This window comes from Gossypium hirsutum, chromosome D03 (assembly GCF_007990345.1).
Source record: "Gossypium hirsutum isolate 1008001.06 chromosome D03, Gossypium_hirsutum_v2.1, whole genome shotgun sequence".
Taxonomy (NCBI): domain Eukaryota; kingdom Viridiplantae; phylum Streptophyta; class Magnoliopsida; order Malvales; family Malvaceae; genus Gossypium; species Gossypium hirsutum.
In genome coordinates this window covers 37,007,310-37,020,781 of record NC_053439.1, presented here as the reverse complement: position 1 = coordinate 37,020,781, position 13,472 = coordinate 37,007,310, and positions in this window count along the sequence as shown.

The window sequence follows — 13,472 nt, the reverse complement described above, 5'->3', positions numbered from 1 at the left end:
GGCGAACGCGGAATTGCCAAAACAGTGGGAAGATAGGTATAAATGGTTGGAGGAAAAATTCAAATCCTTGGAAAGCACTGATAGTAATCAGGGAATTGACGCTAAGGATTTAAGCTTAGTCCCAGACTTAGTACTTTCTCCCAAATTCAAAATGCCTGAATTTGAAAAATATAATGGAACTAGCTGCCTCGAAGCCCATATCACCATGTTCTGTAGAAGGATGACTGGCTACATTAACAATGATCAGCTGCTAATAGACTGCTTCCAAGACAGTTTGGTAGGGGCAACGTCCAAATGGTACAATCAATTGAGCCGTACCAAGATTGGTTCATGGAGGGACCTAGCTCAAGCATTTATGAGGCAATACAGTTATGTGACAAATATGGTTCCTGATATAATCACTTTGCAAAACATGGAAAAGAAGCGAAGTGAAAGTTTTAGGCAGTATGCATAGAGGTAAAGTGAGGTTGCAGTCCAGGTTCAGCCACCCCTCTTGGAGAAAGAGACGACAATGCTTTTCATCAATACACTGAAGACCCTGTTCATCACGCATATGTTAGGAAGTGCAACAAAAAGCTTTTCTGACATAGTTATGAATGGTGAAATGATTGAGAATGCTTTAAGAACCGGAAAAATTGAGGCGGAAGAGAGTAATAAGAGGTCAGCCTCAAGGAGAAGAGAAAATAAGGTGAACAACACAGGTTACTCTAAATCAGTTACTGTGAGTCAACCAGGAAAGGTGGCTGATAATCAACAAAATTCATCAAGGAAAGATTCTGGCATGAAGACTGAGATGTTCCAGTTTACGCCAATCCCAGCATCGTATAGGGAACTATATCAAAATTTGTTTGATGCACATGTTGTCTCCCCTTTTCATGTGAAAGCTCTACAACCTCCATACCCCAAATGGTATGATGCGAAAGTAAAATGTGACTACCATGCGGGAATTACGGGGCACTCAATAGAGAATTGCACTGCCTTCAAAAAACAAGTTGAAAGACTCATCAACATGGGTATTGTCAAGCTGGATGACTTATCTAGTGCAGAAAACCCGCTACCCAATCATGATTGATAATAGAGTGAATACAATGTATGAAGAGGTGTTGGGAAATGTTCACATGAATCCCGTGCATGAAGACACATCTGAAAAGGGTCCTTGTTAGATATTCGCCCTTATCAACTTGAAGGTATTTTAAATAATTGGACTGCAGAAGAACTCCCTATAGTATTTAGAGCTTACTTAGAGTAATATTCAGAACACACTTGTTGCTTTTAGCCTATAAGCAATAAAAACTTCTTTGTGAAATAGGCTCATGTCTGAACGTTGTTATTTTAATGAAATACATCTTTGCGATCATTTTTGAGCAAATGTTCTTTCATTCCATCTAAATAATTATTTTGATTCCTTCATTCTTTCATTCATTCATAATTATACTAACAAATAAGTATTTATAAATTCATACGTTCTTTTTTCTTTGGTACCTACAATAGGTCCCTAGGTATCAATGTCATGAATGACACTGCTACAGACTTAGGATTTCCTTTCGAGCAAGACATGTGTTCAGAAGGATCTCATGTCTTTGAAGATGACATAGATTGTGGCCTATCTCCAGACTTGTTGAGGATGGTAGAGCAGGAAGGAAAATTTTACCTCATGAGGAGACAAGGGAGATTGTGACCTTGAAGGAGGAAAAAGTAGTAAAATCAGAACATGTATAGCCGAAGAAACGAAGCGAGACCTTGTTCAGAGATGTCTTTCTATGATCATACCAGGATATGTCTGGGTTAAGTGCTGACATTGAAATTTGCACAACAGCACGATGTCAGAAATTTACAGTATGTTCAAGATTAACGTCATGAACGATGCGATGAGAATTTCTTGCCAAGGCAACGCTTTTCTTTGGCTTATCACGGTTTTTCCATTGAAGTTGAGATCCCTTCTCTCCGAGTGTTGTCAGAACTAAATGAGGCAGAATGAATAAGGTCAAACTGGATCGAAGGAAAAAGGCTGAGAGTTATTCATCACGGTCAGATGTACTAGAAACGAATTATGCAAGCCTATTACAACAAGGTTTATCCTAGAGAATTCCATGAAAGTGACCTAATATTGGAAAAGATCCTCTCTCAACAAAAAGATTTTAGACATCAAATTGGGAAGGAACTTATGTTGTAGAGAATGCCTTTTCCAGAAGAGCTCTGACTTTGAGTAAGATGGATGGAAAACCCTCCAAATCCTATAGACTCAGATTCGGTTAAGAAATACTTCACCTGAAAAAGAGAAAGGATCAAGGTGAAAACCCACAAAGAGCGCTTTGAGTCCAAAAAAAAAGATCAAAGTGAAAACCCTCAAAGGGCACTTTGAGTCAAAAAAATAAAAAATGAAAAAAATAAAAAGTAAAATGGAGACGCCAAGGTGAAAAGCCGCAAAGGGCGCCTTAAGACCAACGGGGATTTGAGTCGAAAACCTAAAAAGGACGACTCAAATTTTGGATCAGAATGGGGCACAAGGCGATCTAAGCAACTCAAATTTTGACCGAATTGGGGCATGTGGTGATCTTGTTATACCTGAATCAACAGGAAAGGGTAGGCAACATCTTGGGGCATCGACAAAACACTGTAGACCTCCTAAACACATGTCAAACTCAGAATGATCTTTAGAAAGTTTGTACGGAGAAGTTCAAGCTGCGATATCTGGGGCACCCAATTTTCATACTATTTATATTAAATTTGTTGTTCTTGGAATACTTTATTCTTTTCCAAGACACAAATTCCTAATCAATTTTTTTGTTATCCTTCTTTACTATTTTTGGTAATTTATTCCTTTTGAACTATGCTCAGAACCAACTTTATTTTTATCCATTGTTATGGCCTTTTTTCAAGCATGTTGCATTGGAATAATGATTAATGGATTAATAAAACTTTCACAATGGAAGTTTTACATATTACTCTAGAAGTTTCTAAATAATATAGGATCCTGAAATAGGACTATTGTTTAGAACGCACCAGGTTTAAAGGTTGGAAATCTGAAAAGGAAGAGTCTAAATTAAGACTTTCTCTTTGGATTTTGTTGTCAAAACATTGATTGAACAAAGTGACAAGATGTCATGTCGGTGATAGGGCTTCAATGAACAAGCAAGCAATAATCACCAAGCAATAAGAGTGGGTTTCCTTGAAGAAGAGAATCCTTCATTTGTGCATAGGCATTTGGTATGACACCCTGGGAATGGTGTAAAAGACCAAAGAGTTTCACATTCTATATCCTTGAATTGTGATAGGAAAGAATTGAGAAAAGACCATATTTTTTTACCCTTGGATTACAGTGAGAGAATGATGGTACAAATTTTGTGCCCCAATGGATTGAACTTTGAGGTTTACAGTAGGGGGCAACCTGACTAAATGCTTCTTCAGAAAAGCCAGCCAAGCAAGAAGGCATTGTAGCACGTCAGTCATAAAGCCTTAATAAACTTCGAACAATGATAACTTAAGCGATAAAGAATGATCATTGTCAAAAAATGACATTTTACATTCATGCAGACATCATTCATACATACCTAGTTAGGAGCATTTGACTCATTCAGATCATGACATCCTAATCAGTACGCATAATTAGGTTCATAAAATGAATTATACAGGTCATGTTCCCCAGAAAACAAACTGGTGAAACTATAAATCTTAGCTCCCTGAACAGCAGTGGAATAGGTGGAAGACTGAAAGTCCTAGCTCCCTGAATAGCAGTGGAATAGGCAGAAGATTGTAAATCCTAGCTTCCTGACCAGCAGTGGAATAGGTGGAAGACTAAAAGTCCTAGCTTCCTGAACAGTAGTGGAATAGGCGGAAGATTGTAAATACTAGCTCCCTGACCAGCAGTGGAATAGGTGGAAGACTGAAAGTTCTAGCTCCCTGAACAGCAGTGGAATAGGTGGAAGATTGTAAATTCTAGCTCCCTGACCAGTAGTGGAATAGGTGGAAGATTGTAAATCCTAGATCTCTGAACAGCAGTGGAATAGGCAGAAGATTGTAAATCCTAGCTCCTTGACCAGCAGTGGAATAGGCGGAAGATTGTAAATCCTAGCTCCCTGACCGGCAGTGGAATAGGTGGAAGATTGTAAGTCCTAGATCCCTCAACAGCAGTGGAATAGGTTGAAGATTGTAAGTCCTAGCTCCCTGAACAACAGTAGAATAGGCAGAAGATTGTAAATCCTAGCTCCCTGACCAGCAGTGGAATAGGCGGAAGATTGTAAATCCTAGCTCCCTGAACAACAGTGGAATAGGCGGAAGATTGTAAATCCTAGCTCCCTGACCAGCAGTGGAATAGGCAGAAGATTGTAAATCCTAGCTCCCTGACCAGCAGTGGAATAGGTGGAAGATTGTAAATCCTAGCTCCCTGAACAGCAATGGAATAGGTGGAAGACTGTAAGTTCTAGCTCCCTGACCAGTAGTGGAATAGGTTGAAGATTGTAAGTCCTAGCTCCCTGAATAGCAGTGGAATAGGCGAAAGATTGTAAATCCTAGCTCCCTGAGCAGCAGTGGAATAGGTGAAAGATTGTAAATCCTAGCTCCCTGAACAATAGTGGAATAGGCGGAAGGTTGTAAATCCTAGCTCCCTGACCAGCAGTGGAATAGGTGAAAGATTGTAAATCCTAGCTCCCTGAACAGCAGTGGAATAGGCGGAAGATTGTAAATCCTAGCTCCCTGACTAGCAGTGGAATAGGAGGAAGATTGTAAATCCTAGCTCCCTGACCAGTAATGGAATAGGCGGAAGATTGTAAATCCTAGCTCCTTGACTAGCAGTGGAATAGGCGGAAGATTGTAAATCCTAGCTCCCTGACCGGCAGTGGAATAGGCAAAAAATTGTAAGTCCTATCTCCCTATGCAACAGTGGAGTAGGTTGAAAATTACAGATCTTATCTCCCTAAGCAGTAGTGGAGCATATTGAAGACCCCAGCCTTGTCTCCCAGAGCAACAGTGGAGTAGGTTAAAAAAATTACAGCTCTTATCTCCCTAAGCAGTAGTGGAGCAGATCGAAGACCTCAGTCTTGTCTCCGTGAGCAGCAATGGAGTAGGTTGAAAATAACAGATCTTGTCTTCCTGTACTGGCACCGAAGTAGACAGTAGAAACTAATCCTATCTTCCTAAAGTTGCAGTAGAACGGATTAAAACTACAGATCCTATCCCCCTGATGTTACAGTGGAGTGGATCGAAGCACCAATTCCTATACCTCTGAAGATGCAATAGGTTGGAAAGAGGCTAGGTGAAGAAGAAGAGCACCAAGGTCCAGCATGACCAGACAAAATTGGCCATTTTAAAGTCTTTGCTCCGTTCCCGTTACACGACAACGAGCAAAGAGGGGCAATTGTAATTACCCAATTTCGACCTGGGCCCGAATGAATAAAAATTAAAGCCAAAATATTTACAACACAAAAAATAATAATATAAAAGTCCAGTAATACAATTCATTATCTAGCCCAATACATACTAAACCCGTATGGCCCAACTTAACCTAACCCAGTTGCACAAGCCCAACACTCAATAGCCTACTACGATTCAGAAAATAGAAACCCTAGGGTTTCTAACTCCCTCTTCAGCCACCGACGCCATCACCCACGTAGCGCCACCATGAGCCTCCAGCTGGCCTCCGTACGGCCGTACCTGCAGCAGACACAAACAAACAAGCAACAGAGACAACCAAAAAAAGAGAGGAGATTTGAATTATTTTTTTTTTGGGTTTTTCATTTTTCGGCCTATAAAATAAAAATGTGAAACTTTTGTATGGGGGGTTACGGATAGAATCAATAAAACAAATCAAAATTGAAAAGAGGTGATTCGTTTTCTTTCTTTTCTTTTTTTCTGAAGATTTTCATTTTCTGTTTTTGGCTTCTTGGCTTCTAGTTATTTTTTTCGAATTTCATGCAAAAAAAAAAAGAAGCAGGGAGTAGTCTTACCTTCATAAGCCGTGTATCGAACCCCTGTTCGCTTCGTAACGATCGAAGTTCAGATTGGGGGAGTCGGGAGTAGCGAAATAGTGCGAACGGCGTTTTGGAGAGGAAGATGTTAGGTTTTTTTTAAGTTTGTTTAAAACTATAGCTGGTGCTGATTTTAGGGTTTTAAAGTTGATATTTATTGTGTAAAAAATGACGCCGTTTAAGGCCTGCTTTAGTGGCCTTAAACGGCGCCGTATTTGCCATTGCCCAGCAGCCCGCGCGCGACAGATCCGCTCCATGGGGGATCCGCGCTTTTTTTTGTTAGTTGGGTTATTTGCAACCCTAGTCCCTCCACCTTGCAATAGTATTTCAATTTGAATTTTTTTATATATTTTATTTCCTCTTAAATTTAACTTTTCATATTATTTTTGTCTCATTTTAGTTCGTGTCACTGCGCTGCGTTTTGGGGGATGGAATAATTTCTGATTTGGCCCCCTCATAATTCGTCAATTGCAGTTTGATCCTCCGTTTTTTAACTACATTTGTGGCCTGTTAATTCTGTTTTGACTGCAATTTAGTCCCTTTTGCAATTTCTAATTACTCAATTATTTTCATTATTATTGTTATTATTAATGTTATTATAACTATTAGTATTATTATTTATATTAGTTTATATGTTTATTTACCTATGTACATATGTTATTATTTATATTATTACTTTAAGTTTTGGATTATCATCTTATATTAATAATTAGTTTCATTACGGATTTTTTGTAGTATTATTTTATATTATAAATAAAATTGTATTACCACTTTGGATTTATTATACATTTGCTTCAAAATTTATTGCGTATTATTATTTAATCTTCGTTATGTATTGTTATTATAAATATACGTACATATATATTATTTAAGGTACTTTGATTTATTTTTACATAATACTTACTTTAAAATTTATTTGGACACTATTATTTTATGTAGTATTTATCTTTAACCGTATTTTTAATTTATTTCAAATTTTCATTTATATATTATTTATTTTAAATTTATTTTAATATATAATTTCCTTTCTTTCGTATTTTTTAGTTATTTCAAACTTGTATATTGGGTTGGTGTTTCTATTAATTCGCTTGTTTCTTAGTATTATTATTATTAGCTTTTAAATGTTAATGTTGGTTTACATGTGATGTGAAGTTAGTGTCTTTATGCGTATGGTATTTGTTTATTGGTATTCATTTATTATTAGTGTTTATTAACATATATTATGGTTCATGAATTATCACCTCGCGTCGTGCATTGTTATTCCATTGTGCTTTATTCGTTCAAAAAGTCGTGTTTAATATGGTTTAAGTATCAAAATCAATTTATTCAAAAACTTTCAAGATAACGCAAAGTTCGGTATTTGGAATCTTCGAAAGAATTGAGCCCTAACGTATTGGGTTCCAATTTTCCTCGTTGAATCTAAATAATCGAAGATTTTCTTTAATCAAAACACATAAATAAAAACTCATTCTCGGGAACTCGATACATTGTGTCCTAATGTATTGGACGTGACATGTCGTTTTCTCGAAATGAAGATTTTAAAAAAATAATAAGGGATATATTCAATGCTAGGAATTTTGAGAAATTGTGCCCTAACGTATTGGGTTTCAATTTTTCATCTGACTTAAAGCAATTGAATATCCCTTTTTAACTTCACCGCAAGAGTTTTGAAAATCGAAAGACAAGCTTATTCTCAAGGACTAAAAACGTCGTGTCCTAATGTATTGGGCATGACATTTTATTACCCTGAGACGAGAAGGTCTTTGGCATTTACCTCGATTTATCCAAACATCTTTTATAAAATTAACATTAATAAAAAAGGAAGGATCGTATTCAAATTCTCGACACTAAGACATTAAACAATCAATTCGGTACCAATTTTGGGCGTTACTAGGGTGCTAACCTTTCCTTGTGCGTAACCGACTCCCGAACCTATTTTCGCAAAATTCGTAGACCAAAAACTCATTTTCAAGGTGATCCGATCACACCTCTTTAAGAGATCGGTGGCGACTCCCATTTTTGTTTTTAAGTGACGACTAAATTTTTTGTTTTTCAAAAAATGGTTTCGACAGATGTATTTTCTAAAGTTGTAAAAGAGCCTATTTATAGGCTAAATTCATATGTCAAATAATAATAAAATAATCTAAAGTAATCAATGTTTGATTGAAACAAATAAACGGAGTTTAACTAGAAGATTATTTCTCAAATTTGACTGAAATAGGAGTCATACTTAACAAATCTCCACATTGACTCATATGTCTACAACGCCATCTTTGCCAAAGCTCACCACGAGTCTATCTTGAATTATACAGGGAATTAACTGAGTCGAATCTGTGCTTAGAAACTGGAAGACTTCTAGTCTTTAACTTGTACACTGCCAAATCAAAACAAACCCGGGTTTGATTTTCACGAACATAGTGCCCTAACTTTTCAAAACCTACATCTAAAAGAGAACCTCTCTTCAACGAAACGATCATACATTTTTCTCTCCTATGACCAAGTTGCCTCTGCTCCAAACGAGTTGACTTCGACTCTGTAACGGACGAGGGACGCTCGATTTTACCAGTCACTGTAGAACCTTCCAGAATATAAAGATTACCAGTTCGTTTACCTTTTAACAAAATGAGAGCTCCAAGAGATACTTTAATGTTGTTCGACTCGATGTTCATTTTACATCTTTTCAAGTCTAAAATACTCAAGGAGATGAGATTCTCTTGTAAATCAGGTACATACCTAACATTTGAGAGTGTCCTGATCGTCCCATCGTGTATCCTAATTTTAACAACACCAATACCAATTACCTTACTAGATGAATCGTTTCCCATGCGCACAACTCCACCTTCAACCAAACTGTATGTGGAGAACCATTCTCTATTGGGACACGTGTGGAAAGAACATCTCGAATCTAGGATCCACTCGGACTTGAGTTTGGAGTTATTGCTCGTTGACACTAACAAGAAATCATCACCGCTTTCATCAGCCAAATTAGCACCAGCTACATCTTTCTCGTTACTCTCAACAGCTCTTTTATTTCGCATTTTATAACAATCTGCTTTGACGTGACCTAACTTTTTACAATAGCGACACCTTTTGTCTCGTTTCTTTGATGCTATCAAAACGGAAGCTTGCCTATCTGTCTTGCTATCCAAATGAAGCTCATTGTCGAGTTTGTCTCTACTTAACAAATGACCCTTCACATCTTTGAACAAGAGTTTGTCCCTATCATAAATCAAGGTCTCCTTGAAAGACTTGTATGAATGGGGTAAAGAGTACAATAATAGCATAGCTTGATCTTCATCATCAATATGAACCTCAACGTTCTTTCAATCATTTAAAAGAGTAATAAATTGAATGATGTGATCTCTAAAAAGCTTTTCTTCGTTCATGCGAAACGTAAATAGACGCTGCTTCAACACTAAACGGTTAGCCAGAGACTTAGTTGCATAAAGAGTTTCTAAACTTTTCCACAAGGGAGATGAGGCCTTTTCTATCAATACCTCCTGTAATACCGTATTCGCAAGGCACAACTAGATTGCAGACAAAGTCTTTTCATCAAGTTCTTCCCATTCTATTTTATTTAGATTCTCAGGCTTTTTTCCAGTAACAACCTTTTTCAAACCGGATTGAACTAGAATTGCCATCATCTGAACTTGTCACAGATTGAAATTTATCTCACCATCGAACTTCTCAATTTCAAACATTGTTGCTGCCATATTTGAATGGGCTGATTTATAAAAATTAAACTAGCTCTGATATCACTTGTTAAAGATTGAACCGATTAAGCAAGGAACAAGTAAAAAATAGCAGAAGAAATTGAGAAATTGAACACACAAATTTAACGTGGAAAAACTCATCCAAAGAGGATAAAAAACCATGGGAAAAGATAATTTTACTATAATGGCAAAAGAAATGAAGAGTACAAAAAGATAGAGATAAAAACTAAACCCTAAAAACCCGAAAAATAAAGAACCCTCAAAACGTAAACACAAAATTCTCTAAATGTGTTATGAGTTCTAATATCTAATGGGTGTATTTTCTAAGCTTATAAAAGAGCCTATTTATAGGCTAAATTCATATGTCAAATAATAATAAAATAATCTAAACTAATCAGTGTTTGATTGAAACAAATAAACAGATTTTAACTAGAAGATTATTTCTCAAATTTGACTGAAATAAGAGTCATACTTAACATAACCAAGAATTTTTTTTAAAAATTTTAATACAATATTAAAATTTTTTTTTAAGTTTTAAAATGCTTAAATTAAATTGATAAAAACCAGTTTGAGCCATGATTAGAGCATTGTGAAGGGAAAAAAATACAGGACATGAAAAGAAGTGAAGGAAACGAACCCAACAATTAAAATTGAAGATCCAATTAAATTTTTTGTTTTCGGTTCTCATTTGGTGAATTTGATGGTTCTTAAGTTGGGTGCTTCTAGCATAGAGCTTTTTAAGTTGTTTTCGAAAATTATTAAATTTTGAGTTTCATAATTCGAGATATGATCATTTTCGTAAAAGAATATGGTTATTTATAAGTAGTTTGAAATTAATCACAAATTCATTTTTCAATTTGTAAAAGCATATCAAAACACATACAAGTATCATTTTTTTTGTTTGACAAGTACTAAATTATTATTCATTCATTGTTCATAACTGTCCTAATTGATTTTGGGTTGTATAATTTTTTTAAAAAAAAATCATAAACCCATTCCATGTTTATCGAACAACATGGTAGGCTTGAGTATTTATGATTTGATTAGAAGAGTTAAATAGAACACGATCCAAATAAGACTTTATTAATTTTAATTTTGATGGTTTTGGGGTTAAAGTCTTTATCACTATTCAAACCAATTAATCTTTGTAATGCGCTCTACAAAGTAACTACTAAAACCATTGCTAATCGACTTAGGTCAATTATAAATAAACTCATTTAAGTCAACCACGTGAGCTTTAAGCCATCGAGATATAAAAGACAACATCTTGTTGGCCCAAGAGATCATTCAATCCATGAGGACAATGAATGGAGTAAAACAAGAAAGGTCATCAAGGTAGATATAGAAAAAGATCAGATTAGATGAGATTTTATTAGAAGATTCTATGATTGATATAGGGATTTCGAGTTCTATTAGTCAGGTAATTATGCATTGTGTTTCAATGGTTATTATGCATGTTCTATGGAATGGTCAAACTACAAATACTTTTAAGCTGACTTGAGAGATTTGGCAAGGGGATTCTCTTTCTCCTTATCTTTTTGTTTTGGGTATAGAATGGTTAGGTCATTTAATTGAAGCTTTTGTTAGTAGCTCGATGTGGGTTCCCATTAAACTTGCACGAACTGTTCTTCGAGGCAAACTTAAGGCATGCCAACATTATAACTGAAATGTTGAACACTTTTTATATGTATTCGAGATATAAGGTTAGCTTTGTAAAAAGAAAAACAAATTTATTTTTCTAAAAACACTAAAGTAGACCTTGTTCATGCTATTGGTACGCAACTTAGGTTTAATAAGGTGATGGATTTGGGAAAGTAGTTAGGCAAACCACTCTTTCATATTAGAATATGACACATTTTAAATTATTAACAAAAACGTGAGGGAAAAAATAAATGGTTGGGATGTACAAAAGTTGTCAATGGTTGGAAGGGTCACTTTGGTCAAGACAATCCTTTTGGCTATTCCTCACTATTTCAAAAATCCAATGCTTATCTTAGACTTAGTGTATAAGGAGATTGAGTAATTTAGTGAATAAAAAGGTCACATTCCTCATCTATTCTCCTTTGTCGTCCCTTAAAGAAAAAAAACCTAAAAAAAATTTGGTGACTTTCAGCCATAAATTGGTAAATAGATTTAAGTCTTTTTTCTTGTAATTTTTATAGATATGAGGGCATAGGAGCTTGATCTAGCTAACCCATGTACTTATTTTTAAAAGATTAAATTTTTGAAAGTTTCCATTGTGTATTTCTTGAAGAATTAGGCTTGAAATTGATAGATTTGAAGCTAAAACTTTGAAAAAGACTAGATTGTAAAGTTTAATTGTTATTTTTTTAAATAGAGATCAAAGTGAATAATATGTAAAATTTTTATGTTTTGATAGAAATAGGAAGTATAGGATCCCTAATGATCATGTGTGAAAGTGGGTTCTAGACCGAGGTTCAAAATTGAAAGTTATGGCTATTTCGAATACAGAGACTAAAATGAATCAAATGTAAAATTTTAAGACAATAAAAAATTGAGATTTTATAGAATCATTCATGTCATGGCATAATATGAAAATGTTTAGTGTTGATGGATTGTATAAAATAATTGTTTAGATCAATAACCGAATCAAAGCAGAATTAATCGAGGAAAAGCTAAAATTGTTGATTAGTCCTTGAAGAATTAACTTGTTTGGTGTTTTGATCAAGTGATTTTTCGTAATTCGACGTGGTAGATTAAACTAGTTTTCATACTTAAAAAGCTTAAATACGAACAATTTTAGTATGTTTTAGTTATGTTTTCTTAGTTTATTTTAAATTCAATAAAAAGTGTATTTTGAGTTTTTTATTTACCTTAGGGTCCGAATGAGGCCTAAAGGCAAGCTAACGTACTTAGTAAGTGTGCAGGAGATTATTCAAATAAGAACTCAAAGTTGGTCATTGTGTTGCAACACGGGGAGTTCAATGTTGTAACATAGGGAGCAAAATGTCAGAATTGCTATACTGCCATTGGTGTTGCAGCACAGCCAAAGGATGTCATGACACACCCCTAAAGTTACCCTGAACCTGAGCATACTGCCTTCAGTGTCGCAACACCGGCCCTATATGAGAATAATTCAGAGTTAGGAGTGTTTTGGTCTGCACAATAGAAATTAAACACGCAAACATCAACTAATCTAAGGTTGAGAATGACGGCTACCCTAATTCTATAAATAAGCTCATTTAACACTTGTTTAAAGACAGCTTTCACAGTCTAAAGTTTTCTTTATAGTTTTAGTTTTTTAATGTTCCTTTCTTTTAGGCTTTAGGTTTATTTTAGTTCTTTTCTATATGTGTTCTTCGGAGAACGTGAGTTGTAAACGTGATCAAACTATTGTGGATTTTGTGTTTCATTCAATACAATTCAGGATTCTCTTAAACCTTTCCCTTGATTTGTTATTTATGTTTATCTTTATTATTAAGTTTACTGTGTTTATGAGATCCATAAGGAACTAATCCTCTTATGGGGGATTAGTGAGTGGAAGTGTGATTAACTGATTACTACGTAGGCATTTTTTAGCAGATCAACTATTTGGGAAAGGAAGTACTTAAACCCTAGGAAGTCATTTAGGTGGAAATTAACCCAAAATTAGTATGACCTATTTGTAAACATCAAAGTCCCAAACCGGTCTGGGCTGTGAGGTCAAGAGATAAGTAGTTCTTACCGACTTGTTATTTTAGTGGAAGATCGAGACATTCTGCTAGGGTAGCGACTAGTTGATTGAATAGAAACTTAAAATAGGAATTATGTATGACCACCAAAGCAAGCTAATCAC